Source organism: Aedes aegypti, chromosome 2 (genome assembly GCF_002204515.2).
Source record: "Aedes aegypti strain LVP_AGWG chromosome 2, AaegL5.0 Primary Assembly, whole genome shotgun sequence".
NCBI classification, from domain to species: Eukaryota; Metazoa; Arthropoda; class Insecta; order Diptera; family Culicidae; genus Aedes; species Aedes aegypti.
In genome coordinates this window covers 254,299,121-254,320,121 of record NC_035108.1, presented here as the reverse complement: position 1 = coordinate 254,320,121, position 21,001 = coordinate 254,299,121, and the positions used below count along the sequence as shown (strand labels likewise).

The 21,001-nt window shown below is 42.8% G+C and overlaps 1 protein-coding gene across 1 annotated transcript in view; it reads left to right on the top strand.

Annotated features, from left to right (window-relative positions):
- LOC5577413 (contactin-2) overlaps positions 1-21,001 on the top strand; it is a 619,947-nt gene that overhangs the window by 160,021 nt on the left and 438,925 nt on the right. Inside the window, exon 2 of the mRNA XM_021844819.1 lies at positions 20,755-20,962. The gene's annotated coding sequence lies outside the window, so the exon portion shown is untranslated. The remainder of the gene's footprint in view (positions 1-20,754; positions 20,963-21,001) is intronic.

The window sequence follows — 21,001 nt, the reverse complement described above, 5'->3', positions numbered from 1 at the left end:
TGTGTAGTATCGGTGCCTCTCTCCCAGTCCCCGTCTATCGTAACACTGCTACCTAGGCGAGCCCTGTTGCGCTCGGCCCAACCAGCTAGCATGTACTTTGTCTTGGTCGCATTCACCACCAGTCCAACTTTTGCTGCCTTGCGTTTCAGGCGGGTGTACAGGTCTGCCACCTTTTCAAATGTTCGGCCGACGATGTCCATATCATCCGCGAAGCAAACAAATTGACTGGATCTCGTAAAAATCGTACCCCGGCTGTTAAGCCAGGCTCTCCGCATAACACCTTCAAGCGCAATATTGAACAACAGGCATGAAAGTCCATCACCTTGTCGTAGTCCCCAGCGGGAGTGCTTGAAACCTTCACTCAATTCGCTTACCATCGTCGCTCTTATCAGTCTCGTGAGCTTCCCGGGAAAGCTGTTCTCGTCCATGATTTTCCATAGCTCTACGCGGTCGATACTGTCGTATGCCGCCTTGAAATCGATGAAAAGGTGATGCGTTGGGACCTGGTATTCACGACATTTTTGGAGGATTTGCCGTACAGTAAATATCTGGTCCGTTATTGACCGGCTGTCAACGAAGCCGGCTTGATAACTTCCCACGAACTCGTTTACTACAGGTGACAGACGACGGAAGATGATCTGGAATAATACTTTGTAGGCTGCATTTAGAATGGTGATCGGCCGAAAGTTCTGACAATCTAACTTGTCACCTTTCTTGTAGATGGGGCATATTACCCCTTCCTTCCACTCCTCCGGTAGCTGTTCTGTTTTCCAGATTGTGCCTATCAGTCGGTGCAGACAAATGGCCAGCCTCTCCGGACCCATCTTAATGAGTTTAGCTCCGATACCATCCTTACCAGCAGCTTTATTGTTCTTGAGCTTGTGAATGGCATCCTAAATCTCCCTCAAGGTGGGGTCTGGTTGGTTTTTATCTTCCGCAGTACTGACGAAGGCATTTCCTCCGTTGTCCCGTCCTTCATTGCCTGTGCTCTCAGCGCTATTCAGGTGCTCGTCGAAGTGCTGCTTCCACTTTTCGATCATCTCACGCTCGTCCGTCAGAACGCTCCCATTATTATTCCTGCACATCTCGGCTCGCGACACGAAGCCGTTGCGGGATGCGTTGAGCTTCTGATAGAACTTACGCGTTTCTTGAGACCGGCACAGCTGTTCCATCTCCTCGCACTCCGTCTCCTCCAGGCGGCGTTTTTTCTCCGAAAGAGGCGGGTCTGCTGTTGCCGTTTCCGTTTATAGCGTTCCACGTTCTGGTGGGTCCCTTGCTGCAGCATGACCGCCCGCACTGCATTCTTCTCCTCCAAAACCTCCTGGCACTCCTCGTCGAACCAATCGTTCCGTCGACTCCGTCTCACGTACCCTACATTGCTCTCAGCTGCATCGTTGATGGCTGCTTTCACTGTTCTCCAGCAGTCCTCAAGAGGGGCTTCGTCCAGCTCACCCTCTTCCAGTAATGCAGCCTCGAGGTGCTGCGCGTATGCCGCTGCGACATCCGGTTGCTTGAGCCGCTCTAGGTCATACCGGGGCGGCCGTTGGTACCGTACGTTGTTACCGACGGAGAGTTTTGGGCGCAGTTTGACCATCACCAGATAGTGGTCAGAGTCGATGTTAGTGCCACCATAGGTCCTGACGTCGACAATGTCGGAGAAGTGCCGACCATCAATCAGAACGTGGTCGATTTGCGATTCTGTCTGCTGTGGTGATCTCCAGGAGTATCGGTATGGAAGGCTGGAAGTAGGTGCTACGAATGGCCATATTCTTGGAGGCGGCAAAATCAATTAGTCGTAGGCCGTTTTCGTTCGTCAGCCGGTGGGCGCTGAACTTTCCAATCGTCGGTCTGAACTCCTCCTCCTGGCCAACCTGAGCGTTCAAATCTCCTATGATGATTTTGACGTCGTGGCTTGGGCAGCTGTCGTACTCTCGCATTCTCTCGTTGATTATTCGTTGCTTGATTTTTTACGGCTGGCTTGCAGGGCCTGACACCAACCCCCTAGATTTCCGGAGGACCATAGTGGGCATTTTAGCTTAGAGTCCTTCTCTGGCACTCGGACGATGATCAGCCGCCCCTGACATGAGGAAAAGACGCTGTTGTGAGTCGCTCCTAACATGAAGTACAGACGCTCCAGGGTTGCTGGAGCAAAAGCTAATGCAACCCCCCCCTCCTTCCCTATTAGCATACGACCAAAGTTCCCACCGTGGTTGATTACCAGATCTTCCCTAAGGTTACTCGTACCCCGGCCAGTACCACGAGGAGGTAAGTATAGGAGTTGCGAAGGACCGCACAAAGGGGTCTATTTTATTCCTGCAGGCACGCGAGGTACCAATGGTACGCCATGTCCAGTCATTCACCAACCAACAGAACATCTAGATACAAGAAATAAATGTGTTTTGTGAATGAAGGAATTAAAAAATATCGACGGTCTGAAAATTTGAAAATTGTTGCTTTACATCTATAATACATTTCCAACTCCATCCGTTTCATTAGATATTGAACCACGACCCAATTCATTTCTGTTTTACGAAAAATCGTTCACTCTAATGCTATAGCATTTCCACGCAACTCCACCAAGGACAACGATATTCACGCTTAAAACACGCTCACTTCATTTTTAGAGCGCCAATCGCCCTTATCGCCAGGATTTTCGCAATCTGCCAAAATAACGACTGTCGACGACTTTATGTTTGTTTGCCGCTCTCCAATTGCATAAGCGCCAGTTCACCAGATTCACGGAAAATCACCAAGTATAACAATAAACGGAACCTTCATGGCGCTGTTCTCGTCGTTCTGGTACAGAGGCGGAACTGGCCTGTAAAAAGCGAAATGTTTCCGCAGTCAGAGCGTTTAAGTGGCCATGTCAATGTCGTTTTGGTGATGATGCAGTGGGATACAAAAAATGTCCTCATTGAGCCAATTTCTCCGGGAATGTTAATCAAAATTTACGACAAAAGTGTAATTTAGTGCCTTTTTTGAGTTCTATTCGCATGAATCTGTTTGAACCTTGGACAATACCAGTATTGGAATTTTTGCAGAAGAAGTAGTGTTCAAAAAAATCCTAGAACCCAGCGGCACCATTTGTTGAAGTTTCAATTTAAAAGTTGATGAAAGAATAGATTTGATCAAACTGTTTGTATTTAAAGTGTCCCCGACGATTCGTTTGAATTCTCGTCACGGTTTTGCTCTGCGGACGGAATTTTCCTTCCTCATATGTGCTTTGCAGAAATGTTAACTTGACCATCATCATCTACGCGCCCCGCCTGGAGAGCAAATATTTGCCAATCCACCTACATCCGGGGAACTGACTAACTATCGTCGTCTGGCCGTTCTTGAGTGGCTTCCGGTCAAGTCCAAGTCCGAGCTCAGGGTGCTCCTGTGTGCGGCGAATCTTAACACGTGTGTGATGTGATACTATATGGACGGCAGTGATTCCCAAATTTATAATTTGAGAGCGAAAAGGTTAGTAAGGGTGCGAAAATGTAGTGCAGAAACATATGAATCATACTTTCTCTTGCATTTGAATTTTTTGTAGGCATGGTAATTTTATGGCAGAGAGGCTTGCTGTCTGGTGAGCAGACTGCCTATGTATCAGTCGTACGGAAAGGCGTACTATAATGATGGAAGAACTAAAGCGTAGGGAAACGGTTTCTTGTCTGTCTTTAGTTCTAGCGATGGCTATGAGCGAATAGTTTAAGTAAGACGGATTAAGAGTTTGATGGATTTCAGTAGACAAATAATGAAATATTTGCCAATGTTTATGCCAAATTTCAGTAGACAGTATAACATTTAATACATTCAAGACCATTTTTCTTGGCCGTGTAGTTCCGGCGTCCAGAATAGAACTACGGACAACCCGTTCCGGTGGTAAGAGTCCACCAAACGGGGTAACCCCAATTCAAGGTGTGATGCGAAAAACCGTGCTGAGGAATGAATGGTCGAAGGGGTGAAAAAGATGTTCGGCCATTAACGGAGCCTGTGGGGCACCTGGGCACCCCTCACAGTATTTGTCCCTTACCGCGTTAATGCAGGGCTCTGGCGTGGTGGACCTCTTTTCCCGTGCTACTCGTGGGATTCAAAAATGAGTACAATATCTAATCAAAACAATAGTAGTAGTGCAGGTAGTAGCAGTAGTAGGGAAGCGAACCCCTTCGCAAGAAGTGGGCTAGCTAGATCTCCGTTGAGGAGAGTAGAAGCAGGAGGAGGCAGCAGTGCACGTAGTGCCAGTGCTGGAACCCATATTTCATCCCCGGCTAACGCATCGGGTGAAGTTATGGATGGAGCGTGGTTGATGAGGGCCATCAATAAAAGTAGAGATGGGCTCTCTGCGATGGAAGTGGCTGCACAGCAGCTCGACTCCATAATTGACTTTGCGTCCTCGAAGTCTAACATCAGCAAGGACCTCAAGCAGGCCTTGCTTAGACTTCGTAAGTCAATGTTGGCGGCCAAGCAGAACCATGCTGAACCCATGGTGACTGTGGCTGCGGCAGAACCCGTGGAACTGAAGGTGCCGAAGTCTACCCAGACGGAACCCTTCGTTTTCGCGGGCAGCCCCAAAAGCGTGGAAGCGAATGCTTACAGCAAGCAATCGCAGAAGCGCGCGAGGCAGCCGTCAGGGGAGGAGCTACCCGGCGGCGCTCGTAAGGCCAGGCGGATACTGACCCCGAAAACCGGCAGAAGTGCCGGAAAATCGGACCCCAGCCAGGCGTCCCGGAAAGCCGAGAAGGGTGGGCCCGAAAAGGCTGGCCCCTCACGGAGTGATGGGAACAGGGGGTTGCGACCTTTGAGAGGTCCTCCATCACCACAGGTCAGGGCGGAGCAGGGGGGGGACGCCCCCTGGACAACCGTAGTGAGGAAGAAGAAGAAGAAGAAACAGGAGAATCAGGAGCGCAGGGATACCAGACCTAAGAAAGGTAGGAGGGTAGGTGCCAAGCGCGAAAAGGGTGATGCGATCATCATCAAGACGGAAGAGTCCAAGTACTCGGAAGTCCTGAAGGCGATGCGCAGTGACGCGAAGCTTGCGGATCTAGGAGCCGACGTACGCAGTGTCAGACGCACTCGTACAGGTGAAATGATCCTCGAGCTTAAGCGCGACAAGGAGCGCAAGGGCGCCGCCTACAAAAGTTTGGCGGAAGAGGTCCTTGGCGCTGGTGTTGAAGTGAGGGCTCTGACGCAGTCAGTGACTCTGAAGGTGATGAACCTTGACGAGATCACTAACGCAGAAGAGCTCGTCACGGCACTGCGGCAACAGTGCGAAGTGCAGGTGCCCACCACCGCCGTTCAGCTACGGAAAGGTCCGGCAGGTACTCAGGTGGCCTTAGTACACCTACCTGTGGCAGACGCAAATAAGTCCGCTAAGGTAGGTAAGATCAAGGTTGGTTGGTCAGTTTGTTCACTGAACATACATGAGCAACCAGTGATCTGCTTTAGGTGCAGGGAACCTGGACACAAGTCCTGGGGCTGTAAAGGCCCTGATAGGACTAAGTTGTGCAGGCGTTGTGGTGAGGAAGGTCATAAGGCACTAGGCTGCAAGAACCCTCCCAAGTGCTTGATTTGTTCCGGCAAGTCCGTGAACAACAATCACCCAACGGGAGGCTCAAGGTGCCCGACCTTCAAACGAGCCATCAACGAAAAATCACAGTGCAGGTAACGCAGCTGAACCTGAACCACTGTGACGCAGCTCAGCAACTGCTGTACCAGTCAGTTGCTGAGTGGGGGACGGACATCGCCATCATATCGGACCCATACCGAGTACCCGCCGGCAACGGCAACTGGGTCGTGGATGGATCCGGAAAAATGGCGGCGATATGGACAACGGGTAAATACCCTGTCCAGCAGTTGGTGTCTACTACCTACGAGGGCTTCGTGATCGCCAAAGTAAACGGGGTCCTCTTCTGTAGCTGCTATGCGCCTCCGAGTTGGTCGACCGAGCGGTTCACGCAGATGCTGGACTGCTTGACGACCGCGCTGACAGGGCGAAGGCCAGTTGTAATAGCGGGTGACTTCAATGCCTGGGCCGTGGAATGGGGAAGCCGTAACACGAACCAGCGAGGTCAAATCCTGCTAGAGGCACTGGCCGTGCTAGATGTCGATCTGGCTAATGTTGGTGCCAAAAGTACCTTCAGCCGTAACGGAGCGGAGTCGATTATCGACGTTACTTTTTGTAGTCCTGGCCTAACGAGTAGTTCGAACTGGAGGGTAGACGATGCCTACACTCACAGCGACCACCTGGCGGTTCGCTACAGTATCGACTACAACAACAGCAGGCAGCGGGTTGAGGAAGCGGCTAGGTCAAGGCCAAGCCCTCGTAGGTGGAAGACATCGTACTTCAATGATGAAGTACTTAGGGAGGCGCTCCGCCGTGAGCGTAACCTACTCGGCCTAAGCGGGGACGAACTGGTAGCGGTGCTTACGCGTGCATGCGATGCGACCATGCCTAGAAAAGTCCACCCTAGGAATGGGAGACCACCGACATACTGGTGGACTCAAGCTATTGCGAACCTGCGCCGTGCCTGCCTACGGGCCAGGAGACGGATGCAGCGAGCACGTACCGAGCAGGAGCGTGAAGAACGACGGGCGGTGTTCACCGCTGCCAAAGTCGCGCTGAAGTCTGAGATAAGGGCAAGCAAAAAGGCCTGCTTCGAGGGACTCTGTCAGAGTGCCAACGCGAACCCGTGGGGTGATGCCTACAGGATCGTAATGGCGAAGACAAGAGGTGCAATTGCTCCTACGGAGCAGTCTCCACAGATGCTGGAGGGGATCATCGAGGGGCTCTTCCCGCGCCACAACCCTAGCCCATGGCCTCCTTTTGTAGGACAGCCGGGGATTGGGGCTGGTGATGAGGATAGAGTAACTGATGAGGAACTTGTAGGGATTGCAAAATCCCTAAGCATGGGGAAGGCACCAGGTCCGGACGGAGTTCCAAACCTGGCCCTCAAAGTCGCAATCTTGGAGGCTCCCGGTATGTTCAGATCTGCTATGCAGATATGCCTGGACGAGGGAGTATTTCCAGATGCGTGGAAGAGGCAGAGCCTGGTACTATTGCCAAAGGCGGGGAAACCACCCGGTGACCCGTCGGCGTATAGACCAATATGCTTGATTGACACGGTGGGGAAAGTGCTCGAGAAGATCATCCTCAACAGACTGTCGAGGTACACCGAGGGTGTAAATGGTCTCTCAGGCAACCAGTTCGGCTTCCGGAAAGGGAGGTCCACTGTAGACGCTATTCTGGCGGTTAAGAAAACCGCTGAGATAGCACTCCAGCGTAAGAGGAGGGGTATTCGCTACTGCGCAGTAGTGACTCTGGATGTAAGGAATGCATTTAATAGTGCCAGTTGGGCGGCTATTGCTGATGCGCTCCTGCGTCTGGGGATACCCGAGTACCTGTACAAGATTCTCGGAAGTTACTTCCAGAATCGGGTATTAGTCTATGACACAGAGGTGGGTCGGAAGTGCTTTCACATAACCTCAGGAGTCCCGCAAGGTTCCATCCTGGGTCCGGTGTTATGGAATGTCATGTACGACGAGGTGTTGAGATTAAAATTCCCGGCGGGTGTGGTCATCGTTGGCTTTGCCGACGATATTACGCTGGAGGTCAACGGTGAATCGATCGAAGAAGTGGAATTGACTGCAGCCCACTCGATCGCAATTGTGGAGGAGTGGATGAGCTCCAGGAAACTGGAATTGGCTCACCACAAAACGGAGGCTGTTGTTGTCAACAACCGAAAGTCGGTGCAGCAAGCGGTGATCAGTGTAGGCGACTGCACAATCACTTCGAAGCGCTCCGTCAAACACTTGGGGGTGATGATCGACGACAAGCTTACCTTCGGTAGCCATGTCGATTATGCCTGCAAGAGAGCCTCCACAGCTATTGTGGCACTGTCCCGGATGATGTCCAATAGCTCTGCGGTGTACGCCAGCAAGCGTAAGCTTCTGGCCAGTGTCGCCTCGTCCATACTGAGGTATGGTGGCCCGGCTTGGGGCACGGCTTTGAGTACCGATAGCTACCGTAGCAAGCTAGAGAGTACTTATAGGCTAATGTGCCTGAGGCTTGCGAGCGCGTACCGTACCGTGTCACACGATGCACTTTGTGTCATCACCGGTATGATGCCTATTGGTATCCTTATCATGGAAGACATAGAGTGTTTCGAAATGCGCGGCACAAGAGGCATACGCAGGACTGCCAGACTGGCCTCCATGGTCAAATGGCAGCGTGCGTGGGACAGTTCCACTAAGGGAGTGTGGACTCACAGGTTGATTCCGAGGTTAGATATCTGGGTCAATAGGCGCCATGGGGAACTAACATTCCACCTAACACAGGTCCTTTCGGGTCATGGATGCTTTACACAATATCTACACCGTTTCGGTCATGCGGGTTCTCCCGAATGTCCAGTTTGTGCAGGTTTAGAGGAAACGGCGGAACACGTTTTGTTCGTGTGCCCGCGTTTCCGCACAATGCGTGACCGCATGTTTGCCACATGCGGTCGGGACACGACTCCGGACAATTTGGTCCAGAGGATGTGTGCAGACGAGTTTGGCTGGAATGCCGTTTCATCGGCTATCACCCACATCGTCTCGGAACTCCAAAGGAGGTGGCGTGTGGACTCGAGGAGTGACTAGTGCAGACGCTAATCAACAGGTGGTCCAAGGGTTCGCAGTCGGCTACGTAGGTCATACCGGTGCCCTACGGTCGAAATCGACCCTTACAGCGATTAAGTGGCCGCGGGGAGAACATCCTGGTAGCGCTGCTGTCGTGGCGCCGGCCTACTGGGTGGGTACGAGCCTCTGGTTGTTCGGGGCAGGTGGAGGCCCCTTCGTCAGCAATCCCAGCTCGTGCTAGCTGATAGGGCCTGAGCCTTCAGTAGGTCAAATTGCGAAGCCCGCAGTATCAGTTCTTGATACCTGCGGTGCAGCTGGGCGCGGGCTTAGTGGTCGACCCTGCCCGCCTTCAGCGGACAACGGGAGGTGAGGACCACCCGGGAAGCTGGCAATGCGCCAGCATGCTACCTTGGTGGACCCCCATAAGCGTGTCATCGATGTTCGTTGCTGCATGGCTACGCAGCTAACCTGGAGGATGCGATGTGCAATAGCCCCTCTCCGAAGCAATGCCTTCTTGGTGGTCCCGGAGAGACGAAGGGTTTGGCGGCAATGGAAATGGTTTAGTGGGTCGGGGGTGTAGTCCTGTTTACTGCTTGTACGTAGTAAATGGTCCCCAACCCCACACTCCCGGACCTCGGTCCGGAGTCTGTTGAGCAGATTATCCCCCCATTGCTTAGAAGGAAAAAAAAAAAAAAAAAAAAAAAAGACCATTTTTCTGTCTAATGAAGACATCTTTGAACAAAAAAAAAATGATCTCAAGTGAGCGAAAATCCCAACAAGATTGGAAAACCACTGACATAGAGCTATGCGCTTGCAATCTATAGCTGGAGCGCACTGCAAACATACTTTACCTGATCCCGAAGTGAGTGGCAAAGTTGAAAGCTTTTTTTTACGAATCCGAGGAAGGGGAACGGGTGTTTGCTAAAAGCTCACAAGAAGCGCAACCTCCGGTGAACAGGGCGGATGTCCGGTCATGGTTATGGCTGCAGCTCGCTCAAAACTGTCACAAAAGGATTAAAATAAGATCTGAAAGGCGAAAACCCACCTACACGACCTGAGGAAGGAAGTGGAGGAGTGAAGGAAACACATACAAGGTCGGTGCTGCACCCACAAGTCAGACTTTGAGACGGTGGCAAATGCCGCGTAATCTAGTTCGAGAGACATAGATGGAAAGAGCCATTCTATGGTTTGTACCTGGGTTATGAGTACACACCTAGAGAGTCGTCACTTCGGTCGGTTACCGAACGAAGACTTCCATGTGTTGCACACGAGTGGGTGCAGGAAGATGAATTGAGGTTATTAAAATTAAAATTGAATCGTTAATCATGACAGACAGCTCTGTTAGATTGAGAAAGGGGAGAAAGAAAAACAAAAATCACGAAACGAGACTCGTCCATTGACGTTTTGTTAGCGAGCATATGGTGCTTTGATTTTGTACGTGGATGCATCATTTCATAAGCTCACATGAATGATTGCGGGTTAATCAATCATTGAGAGTCGTGCGCAAATGGAATGGACAGTACGTTGAATGTTATAGTGGGACATTTTTATCAGTTTTTTTATATTTGCATATCAGCATATCAGTATGTTATATTTTGATTTCTTAATATTTGTTCAGCGTTTTCCCAAAAAATTTCGTAAATCATCAAGTGATTTGAATAAAACTTCAAAACTGTTAGTAAGCTACATGTTATCAAGACTAACTTCGAGTATTTTTGGCTGCAACTTCTTGCACTGCTCAATTCTGTGAAGAAGACCTTTTCAAGTCACTTCACTTTGGAAAGGCCTCAAATAAAAAAATCTTGTTTTCTATATTTATGTTAATGATATGTTCACATTATTATTGCAACCGTAAACGCGACTTTCTTCATGTGTTGGAAGGTTATTCGCTGCTTTGCAATTTTCTCAAACGGGAATCAATCTCTGCACGCAATATTGAACAAATAATAGCTAACATATCTTCGACCTGTTTAGTAGAACGCTATAATTAAAAAAAATACTATAATCTCATCTTTTCATATATAAACCTTCAAAAGTTCTCGATCAAATTAAAATAGCTTTTACATCAAGAGTCATAATAATATTCTTTAGTTTTGCATTCGTTTAACTTAACCAATTAACACAAAACATGATACAGTCATCTCTCCCTTACTCGATATTGAAGGGACCATCGAGTTAGGGAGGTATCGAGTTACAGAACACAAAAGCAGTGCAACTGCGTTTCAAGGGATCATCGAGTTAGCCATGAAAACCAACTTTTGCTATGGTTCTCTAACTCGATATCGAGATACGGAATATCGAGTAAGGGAGAGTTAACTGTATTTCGTTTAGTATGTGGTGGGTAACGCACTATCAAAGTTACCCGCATTATCAAAAATACCTCGTTTTACCACATTTTTTTTATCTTCAAATGAAAGCTATATTCCTTCTCTATACGTTGCTACAAAGTTTGCTTTGTGTTTCGAAAAAATGTATGATATATGACGTTGAGAAATACCTTTATTTACTAAAAAATTAACTTTTTCTCAAACTGTTAAGCTAGCTGGCGATCGGTAATACTTATCGGTAAAAGAATATCGACTTGAAAAATTACAAACTATTGGAAAATCATAGTTTGTTCGTGAACTTTATGAGACAACGGACTTTAGACTTTAACTTAAGGTGGCCAAACTGCCAAACTATTTCCTAATTAGTTTGGCAGTTTGGCCACCTTAAAGCTGCACAGTGGGAGATTTTGTCATTTTAGCGCCATGGTTGATGTTTTACTGATAGATCGACTGTACGGTTGATTTTGGAAAAATGGCTTTTCAGTCTATTTTAACAATTTAAAACAACTGTATGGTTTGATGAATCAAAACTGTACGTTCTAATTTCATCCGGCAGTGTTAGATTATCATATCTTTATGCTCGAAGCCTTTAAGACTTCAAATATGGGATGAGAATCTTCGCAGGTTCAAAGGGATTCATATCTGTGGCGTTGGATATATAAATATATATTAGCTTAATCTGCTTAATTTGAAGAACCGTGGTTGAGGTTTCATGTAGGAGTGATATGCGGCTCTTTCTTGCTGGAAAACTATGAGCCGATGTTAATATAAATCTTGTCTAACTAAAAAAAAATCTTTTTGCTAAATGTTCAACCTCACTATTAACATTTTAATAAACTTGGACCAACAATGAAACAGATGAAATCCGTAAAACACGTATGCTCCCAGGGCAATACAAGGTCATGCAAATTTCTACCAAACCGAAATACCACAAGCTGATATTCAAATCCCTAAACTTGGGCATTTTGTATAAAAAACAGCATTTGGGTACTAACTTTTGTCACTGACTGCAAATGCGTTTTCTCAAGCTGTTTATCGTTTTTCATATGTGATATCCTGTTCTACTGCATACAAAAATTAGTGATAGAAGTATGAATGAATGTGAAATGTGCCTTTGCTATTGCATTAAAACATTGTAACTTATTTATTTATTTATTTATTTTATTTATTTGATTTATGTAACGTAAGAATAATTCCTTTATTTAATGTTACACTGTGGTGGATTTCAGTTTTACAAACAATTTATTTATTCACTCTAACTCAAAGTTTCCGAATTTGTTTATCAAATTATTAATTCATCTATCGCATGCGTTCAAGTTCTTCAAGCAGACCCTCTTTAAAGCTATTTAAACTATTGGTTAATTTAAAGTTTGATGACAATATATTCCAAAGTGAAATGCCCCTTAACAACATTGAATTACCATAGTATGATGTTGAATGCTGATGAAAAACTATTTGTTCTGGTATTCCTAAAAAAAATGCAGTTTATCAAATAAATATGGTGGCTCCTTAGACTTGACTAGTCTGTACATTTGTATACAACTTCTAAATGCATGGAACTTGGCAAAATTACATCCAATTAAAGAACTTTGAAATTGTGAAACACTGGAATACATTAATGAATGTTTGCCTTTTACTGGCATATACCAGCTTTGCTAGTATGTCTGAAACATAGTTTTAGGAACTTGCAATCAGAAGACACAGTGTGTTTGTTTGACAAATTGAGACATGAATTTGTGAAGAAATACGCGTTCTAGTGAGAGTCGAACTCACGACTCCGTGTACGTCAGACCGGCGCTTTAACCAACTAAGCTACAGAACACCTTATGATTTGCGGAAAAGAAAGCCAAACTGAATCCGAGTACTAACTATGAACACATCTCTTTTCGCAAATCCATGTCTCTTTCGTACTTAGATGCCAAACCCCCAACACGCTCAAATTCATGTCTTAATTTGTCAAACAAGCACACTGTGTCTTCTGATTGCAAGTTCCCAAAACACTGGAATACCTCGATAAATTATATACATATCTTATACGCGAATTTAATGCAACTCTTATTTTATAACTTAGCATATCCTTAGCGCAAAAAAAAAAAACAATATAGTGAGCTGGATTCTAGGAGAAATATAACAAAGAAATCAATATCTTTTTGTCTAGTTTATGTTTTCAAATTACGAGAAGTACCAGATATGCTTGTTGCTAATATTGTACATCAATAACGCGCAACACTTAATTTTTTAGCAGCAACTTAGCTGCTGAAGCTGGTCGTTAGTCTTATTTTTCTACAAATTTCCTTAAGGGGGCAGGATCCGTCATTGATATCGGAATTTTCAAAAGCAGTTATTTCGTTCAAAATCAATAAAATTTTCAGGAAAATGTGTTCACTGTACTCTATTCTCCAATCCAAACACAGTGAACACATTTTTATCGAATAATTTATAGTTTTGAACAGAAAAACTGCTTTTGAAATTTCGATGATGACGATGATTACGATGACGGAGCGTTGATCGTTAATAAATTCTACTTTTGAAAATAGTGAGCAAATATGTTCTTAAGTTTAAGGAGTTATCTATAAGTGTTTTATTTTATTTAGATCGATAAGGTTCTCCGACATTACCCGGAAAACCATTACCCGGAATGCAATTTACCGGAAGACCATTACCCGGAAAACCATTTACCGGAATGAACCATTTACCGGAAAACCATTACCCGGAAGGACCATTTACCGGAAAATTGTTTCTCTATTTCTCGTATTTTTCATTCATTTCAGGTCACTATTTTGACTTGAAATATTTTAAGTGATCATTAACTATAATGAACAGGGGATTTCTTCCTTCAAAAAACGTAAGCATCGAAGAGGAGTGTAAGATATCTTCGTACTTGATCATGTCAATATCATCCTCACATATTTGCATTTCATAGATAATTCACCCTTCTTTTAAAAATAAGCTGTTCTTTCAGCTTATCTTTTAGCTTGTCTTGGTTGAACTTGCTAAATTTGGCTGTAACTATGTAACTTTACTTTCGACATTCGACCGTCGGTTCTCCAAGTGTCCAAATGTTAATAAACAAGCAATGGTTAACACGATTGGTTGTGCTACTTTTCGTCGAGTGTCAATTCACCGAATGTCGTTTCTGTAAACGTCAATCAACCGAATGCAAATCCTCCGTATAGAATTACTCATTTCGGGTCATCTGATATTAACCCTTCTTTATTTGTTTGACGGTTCTTTCGAGTTCCACCGATCTCGGCATTTTTCCCAAAATGTGTTTAGTCGAAAATGACCAAATATATTCTTCTTATGATTGCTTACTATTCTTTCTAGTATATTATCCTGGATTTGCACAATCAAGGAAATTCAAAGGAAAAGTAGATCTATTGAAGTTCAATATTTCGGAATCCAGAGATGGACGTCACAATGGCGTAAAGTGTCCCTACTCTCGATCACCAAGGCACTCTTAGTTTCGTCTTGATGTTTTAGCTTTCCTCAAACCTAAAGACTCCCCTAAATCAACGCGTTTTTTTACGGCGACAGCGACATGTGCTGCAGGCACAGTTTGATGAGCGTGTCTAACCCACAGCGACGCTATTTCGCAGCGATTTTCGTCGTGTCGATCTAGATGGTTCCATATAAGAGTGCTTGCAACGACTCAACAACGAAATCACATCGATTTTTTGTCGAATTCGTTTAAAAAAATCGTGTTGATTTGGGAGACCTTTAAAACTAAAATGAGAATTGCACTGTACTGCACAGTTTTTTTTTACAATTTTTCGATACTATATTTAAATTGGATTCTAAACTGTTTTAACTGAAGGGGATAAGAAAACTATCATAAATCCAAACATTCTGAAATGCTGGGATGTTCCACTTACTCCAACGAACCCTACCTTAATTGATAGGCGGTTTTTTCGATTTATATTGACCTCGTTAATATTTGACATCAAATGTATATAATACAAAAAATCCTTTTCATTATTTTTATCCTTGCTTGTAATGTTTAGTTTTATAGCCTAAATTTCCCAGCAAACCAGAGATCATACAAGAATGTTTATTTCAAATTGTATAAATGTACAGTATACGTTGGAATCGGATACGATGCAAAATTGAATTGATTGAAATTGTTTATGGAGTAAGTAACATGATCTGATTTGAATTTGCATCTTATCAAATACAAATTTCATTTGACAAAATATGCAACTTCAAATTGTCATTTTTTTACGATTTGTGTTTTTCTTGATTTGCTTCTATTATAATCTTCAATGTGAGATTGGATATGAGTTCATCAGTTGTAAATATTATATCATACAGGGGAAGTTTACACATCGCCGGGTGCATCACAAAACCAGGCAGAAATCAAAAAATGAATAAAACTAACATAGTAGATCAACAACAAGAAATCAAAGTTTTATAGAAACACTATAACATCACTTTATATAAGCATTTCTGTATATTTTTCAACACTTCACTTCTCTTTGAGGAGGGGCGACTGAGGTCACAAATCGGTCCCAATTTGTTCCCCAGTCTTACAGAGCTGTCACAGCTGCATACTTACATTTGTTCGATGAAAATTTTAAATCACACAGGAAGAGGGACTATCACCCAACCATTTCACCAAATTGTAACAACGTTTATTGTTTTAATAAGATAACTGACGGTCAGAAATCTGCAGCTTGTCTCGCGATCTTCTACTCGTGTCCATTTTCTTTGTTTGTAAAAATTAAGTTATATAAACTGCAACACACAGTCATACACGAAATTATAGTAAACGCCAAATAAACTTGTCTGGAATTGTATTTCGGTCAATGTATGTACATATATGGCCTCCATATTTATGCGAATCATGGGAATTCATACATTTTCAATCATTCATTTTTACCGAATAAATGATCGTTTTATTGAGTCACCGTCAAATGAAGAACAAATCGATTGCTTCATAATATGTTTCAACTGTGTAATACTTGGAGATAATTGATGTAATTATGAAATATACCTATGGCAAATTCTCTTGCACATTGGTGGCAGTGCAGATGAACTATATTGTTGTATTTATATTTGCCAAATTTCCGTGTCATTTAATAATGACTCAACGGCACAGTGGTAGCTTGAATGATTAGCGATCTGAAGATCATTGCATGGAGGCTTACACCTACATGTTTTACCTTTTTTGTGTTTTGTTTGTTTGTAAAAACAAAGTTACATAAAATGCAAAACACTATTATATGCGAAGTTATACAAGGCATCAAACGCACTCGTCTGAAGTTGTATATACCGCACTGAATTTTCAGGAATGTACGTATATGGCCTCCACATTTGTTCACATAGAAGGAATCTATGCATTTTAAACAATCTATTATTTCCGAATAAGCGTTCACATTACTGAGTTGAAACTCTGCTGTGCGAACAAATTTGTTGGCTGGGTTGAAGACATAGTTTTTCGATCTATAGGGAGCCGGATCCTGTTCTTGACACTTTTGATTCACTTCAGCAGTGGGGTTTTTCGAAAGCTACTTAGTTCATATTTGGCCACAATGTGCATCGTACTGTAGTGCCTCTTTTTGCAAAATTTCAGATAATTCGATCGAGAAAAACCTCCCTCCCATGCCAAAGTGAATCATGGAAGTGTTCAAGTAGCTCTGCACCACATCAGGCGATTCTTTTCTAATTAAATCGGAAATAAATGACATGTGCAATTTAATTTTGGTATCATAATGTTCGTTGCGGCTAAGTGAAGCTATTCAGAATGATCAAGCTGAGGTTGGTAGTATTGAATAGAACGTTTCAGAGCTGGAGTACTTACATACTTGTCAAACTATGAACGAATGTAAAAGTGATCGACTGACATAGGCACTCAGTTATTAACTGTAGAAATGCTACTAGAATAGCTTTGTCCCAGTTGAGTCGTAACGCCGGCATAAAGAAATTTGGTCCATAGCTGTTTGAAAATGTCTTTTGAAAAAGTGTTTATGGAAACCGAGTTAAGAATGTTCATGGTTAGCGTGAAATAATTTGTGCTGAGCATCAATGAAGGAGAATTCTTTATTTAGAATTTATTAATAAATATTGTACACAAAACAAATGTACTGAAAAAGGTCGTCGAAAATGGAAAATTTGGCTTTCCGGGTAATAGAGCATTCCGGTAAATGATACATTCCGGTAAATGGTTTTTCCGGGTAATGGTACATTCCGGTAAGTGGTATTCCGGTAAATTGCATTCCGGGTAATGGTATTCCGGGTAATGGTATAGAATCGATCGATAAAGCAAAATCGGTTCTCCGACATTACCCGGAAAACCATTACCCGGAATGCAATTTACCGGAAGACCATTACCCGGAAACCCATTTACCGGAAAGAACCATTTACCGGAAAACCATTACCCGGAAGGACCATTTACCGGAAAATTATATCTCCATTTCTCGACATGTTTCATTAACGTCCATGTAACCGTTTTACGGTCATTCAGGTCAGTATGTTAACTTAAAAATTATTTAAAATGACTACCAACGATAAGGTTCTCATTTCAAAATACATAAACACCAGAGAGGAGTCTAAGATATCTTCATTATTGATCATGTCAATATGCACCATCTTCATATATTTGCATTTCATAAATGATTAACCCTTCTTTTAAAAATAAGCTGTTCTTTCAACTTATATTTTCAGCTTGTCTTGGCTGAACTGGCTAAATTTGGCTACAACTATGTAACTTTACGTTTAATATTCCACCGTCGATTCTCAAAGTGTCTTAATGTTAATAAATAAGCAATGATTAGAATTTGTAATACTTTTCGCCGAGTGTCAATACGCCGAATGTCGTTTCCGCAAACGTCAATCAACCGATTTTAAATCCCCCGTATATCCCTTTTTCTAGAATGACCTATTTCGGGTCATCTGTTATTCACCCTTCTTTATTTGATTGGCGATTATTTCGAGTTTCACCGATCTCGACATTTTTTGTAAAATGTGTTTAGTCGAAAATGACCAAATATCTTATTATTTTGATTGCTTATTGTTGTTTCTTGTTTACTGACAATGAATTCGGGGTACTGTTTTGTCGCAAATTCCGAACCGACTCATATTCCAAACACTCGGTTTTTGTATGGCAATTTAGTTGAAATGTTTCGCTGAAATATGTCATCAAATTGCAAGGAAATGGCAGTCAATTCAAATTCAATTTTAACATCTTCCAATCTATTTTATGCCTGGAGAGTAGAGATGGTTCTCTAGTTCGAGACCAGTAAAACCAGCTCAGATAAATTTATTTGCGAAATTATTCATTTGAATACGTTTTATTCGTGCTGTTCGAAATTTGAATCAAGGTGTTCTGAATATGATACAGGATGAACACGGTGTTCGGCATTTGAATCAAAATGTTGTTAAAAACTTTTACATAAAAACAAAATTAAACAAGTTTAAACAAACTTTTTTTTCGGCGCACCCAACAGCTAACGGTTAGACTTTGAGGAGAAATTTTAATTTTTAGAAAGATCAACTAGTTTATGCCTACCAGATATGTTTGAAGTCACTGTTGGCCTTAAGTGTTCGGAATATGAGTCAAAACGGTACAGACATTCAGAGTTATGACATTCGGAGAAAAATAGCATAATCAATCAGAATCAAAGGAAAAGTAGATCTATTGAGGTTCCAATGATGGACGTTACAATGGCGAATAGTGTCCCTACTTTAAATCACCAAGGCACTCCTAGTTTTCGTCTTTATTTTTTTAGCTTTCTCCAAACCATAAAGCTGACATGAGAATGGAACTGTTGTATGTTGCTTCCCTCGCAAGGTAAGTGTTTTTTTTAATATGATACAATATTGAAATTGGATTCTGATCTGTTTTAACGTAAGGAAATAAGAAAACCATCAAAACGCCAAACATTTTTAAATGCTGGGATGCTCGATTTACCGTTTTGACTCATATTCCGAACACTTAAGGCCAACAGTGATTTCAAACGCATCTGATAGGCATAAATTTGCTGATATGTGTAAAAATTTCAATTTCTACGCAAAGTCTAACTGTCAGCTGTTGGGTGTGCCGATAAAATTGTTTATTTTACCTTGTTTAGTATTATTTTTACGTAAAAGTATGAAACAACATTTCGATTCAAATGCCGAACACTGTGTTCATTCTGTCTCATATTCCAAACACTTTGACTCAAATTCCGAACAGCATGAATAAAACGTATTCAAGGGAATAATTTTGCAAATAAATTTATCTGAGCTAGTTTTACTGGTCTTGAACTAGAGAATCATCACTACTCCAAAGGTATAAAATAGATTGGAAGACGTTAAAAAAGAATTGCAATTAACTGCCATTTCCCTGTAATTTGATGACATATTTCAGCGAAACATTTAACCACATCGCCATACAAAAACCGAGTGTTTGGAATATGAGTCTGTTCGGAATTTGAGACAAAACGGTACTCAAATTCAACCTATCTTATTTGTTAGGCTTTTTTTTGATTTCGATTTATAATTATGATACCTTCCAAGTGGTCTCAGACTTAAAAGAAATTAGAAATTCTTTTCATTCTTTCTGTCCTTGCCGGTAATGTTTAGTTTTATAGCGTAAATTTGAAGACATAGTTTTCCGATCTATATCAGGCGATTCTTTGCTAATTAGGTCGCCACCAAAATTACATGGTCAATCAAATTTTGGTATCGTAATATTCGTTAATAGTTTAACGTTTACGTTGCGGCAAAGTGAAGTTATTTAGAAAGCTCAAGCTGAGGTTGGTAGAATTGAATACCACCGGTTCAAAATTATTTCTGGATGACGAATTTGACAACGTTTCAGGGCTAGAGTACTTACATACTTGTCAAACTATAAACGAATGCAAAAATGGTCGGTTGACATAGGCTCTCAGCTAATAACTGTAGAAATGCTCCTAGAACAGCTGAGAAGCAGGTTTTGTCCCAGTTGAGTCGTAACGCCGGCAAGAAGAAAAACATATTTGGTGCATAGCTGTTTGGAGATGTCTATTGAAATAGTATTTATGAAACCGAGGGAGTCGAGAGTGTCCATGGTTAGCGTGACATGATTTGTACTGCGCATCAATGAAAGGTCGTCGAAAATGGAAGATTTGGCTTTCCGGGTAATGGTGCATTCCGGTAAATGGTACATCCGGGTAAATGTTTTTTCCGGGTAATGGTACATTCCGGTAAATGGTCTTCCGGTAAATTTCATTCCGGGTAATGTTATTCCGGGTAATGGTATAGAATCAGCAAAATCATTTACCAATAATTCAGTGCAATTCATCTTATCATACTTAGAAACTTACATAAATTTAATCAGTCATAAAAGCAGACATACTGTCAGCTTGAGTAATGCAATCAAAACGAGTGATATATATTTTATCTGTTGAAACTATCTACATTCTAATTCAGGATCAAATATTACCTTGACAAACTGCTTGTGAGCCAAAAAATCAGAATTTGATTGTTTTCATTGTTCTATTGATTGTTGATGAAAAACTGTATTCGTCATATAAATTCAAAGTACTTCACTTTCCATCCCTACGATTCAAAATGCTACGTCCACTGATTAAAAACTTCCTACGCCTCGTCACACATTGTCAGTATTTCCCCAAATACTATGTAATTTATGGACAACCCCTAAGTAAAACAATAAATGATTTTTCAGAACTCTATTTTCATCACAAAAAGTGTATAGAAGGTATGAATTATTAATATTGCGTTTTTTTGTAATTAGAACTGGTCAAAATAATATAATTCTATATGATATCATTGTTGTAAAATTACCCTTTAACTGAATTCACAATAACTAATCTCATCAATTACCATTGTCTCTTCCCCTTTCCAGTACTGACAATTCTAGTGGCAGTGACAGTGGCAACGGCCCGGGCAGACGAAAACATGGACACCCGGGAAGGCGAAACCCTAACGCTGAAGTGCCGTTTCAGTGAACAACAACCGTCCAACGATTTCACCTACTACTGGGCCCGATGGACAACGGCCAACAAGTTCGACAATGTGGCCATCAACAACGTCCAGCTGAACACCAACTACAGGTAAGAGAGCATTCCATTATATTATTGATACCAGTGGAT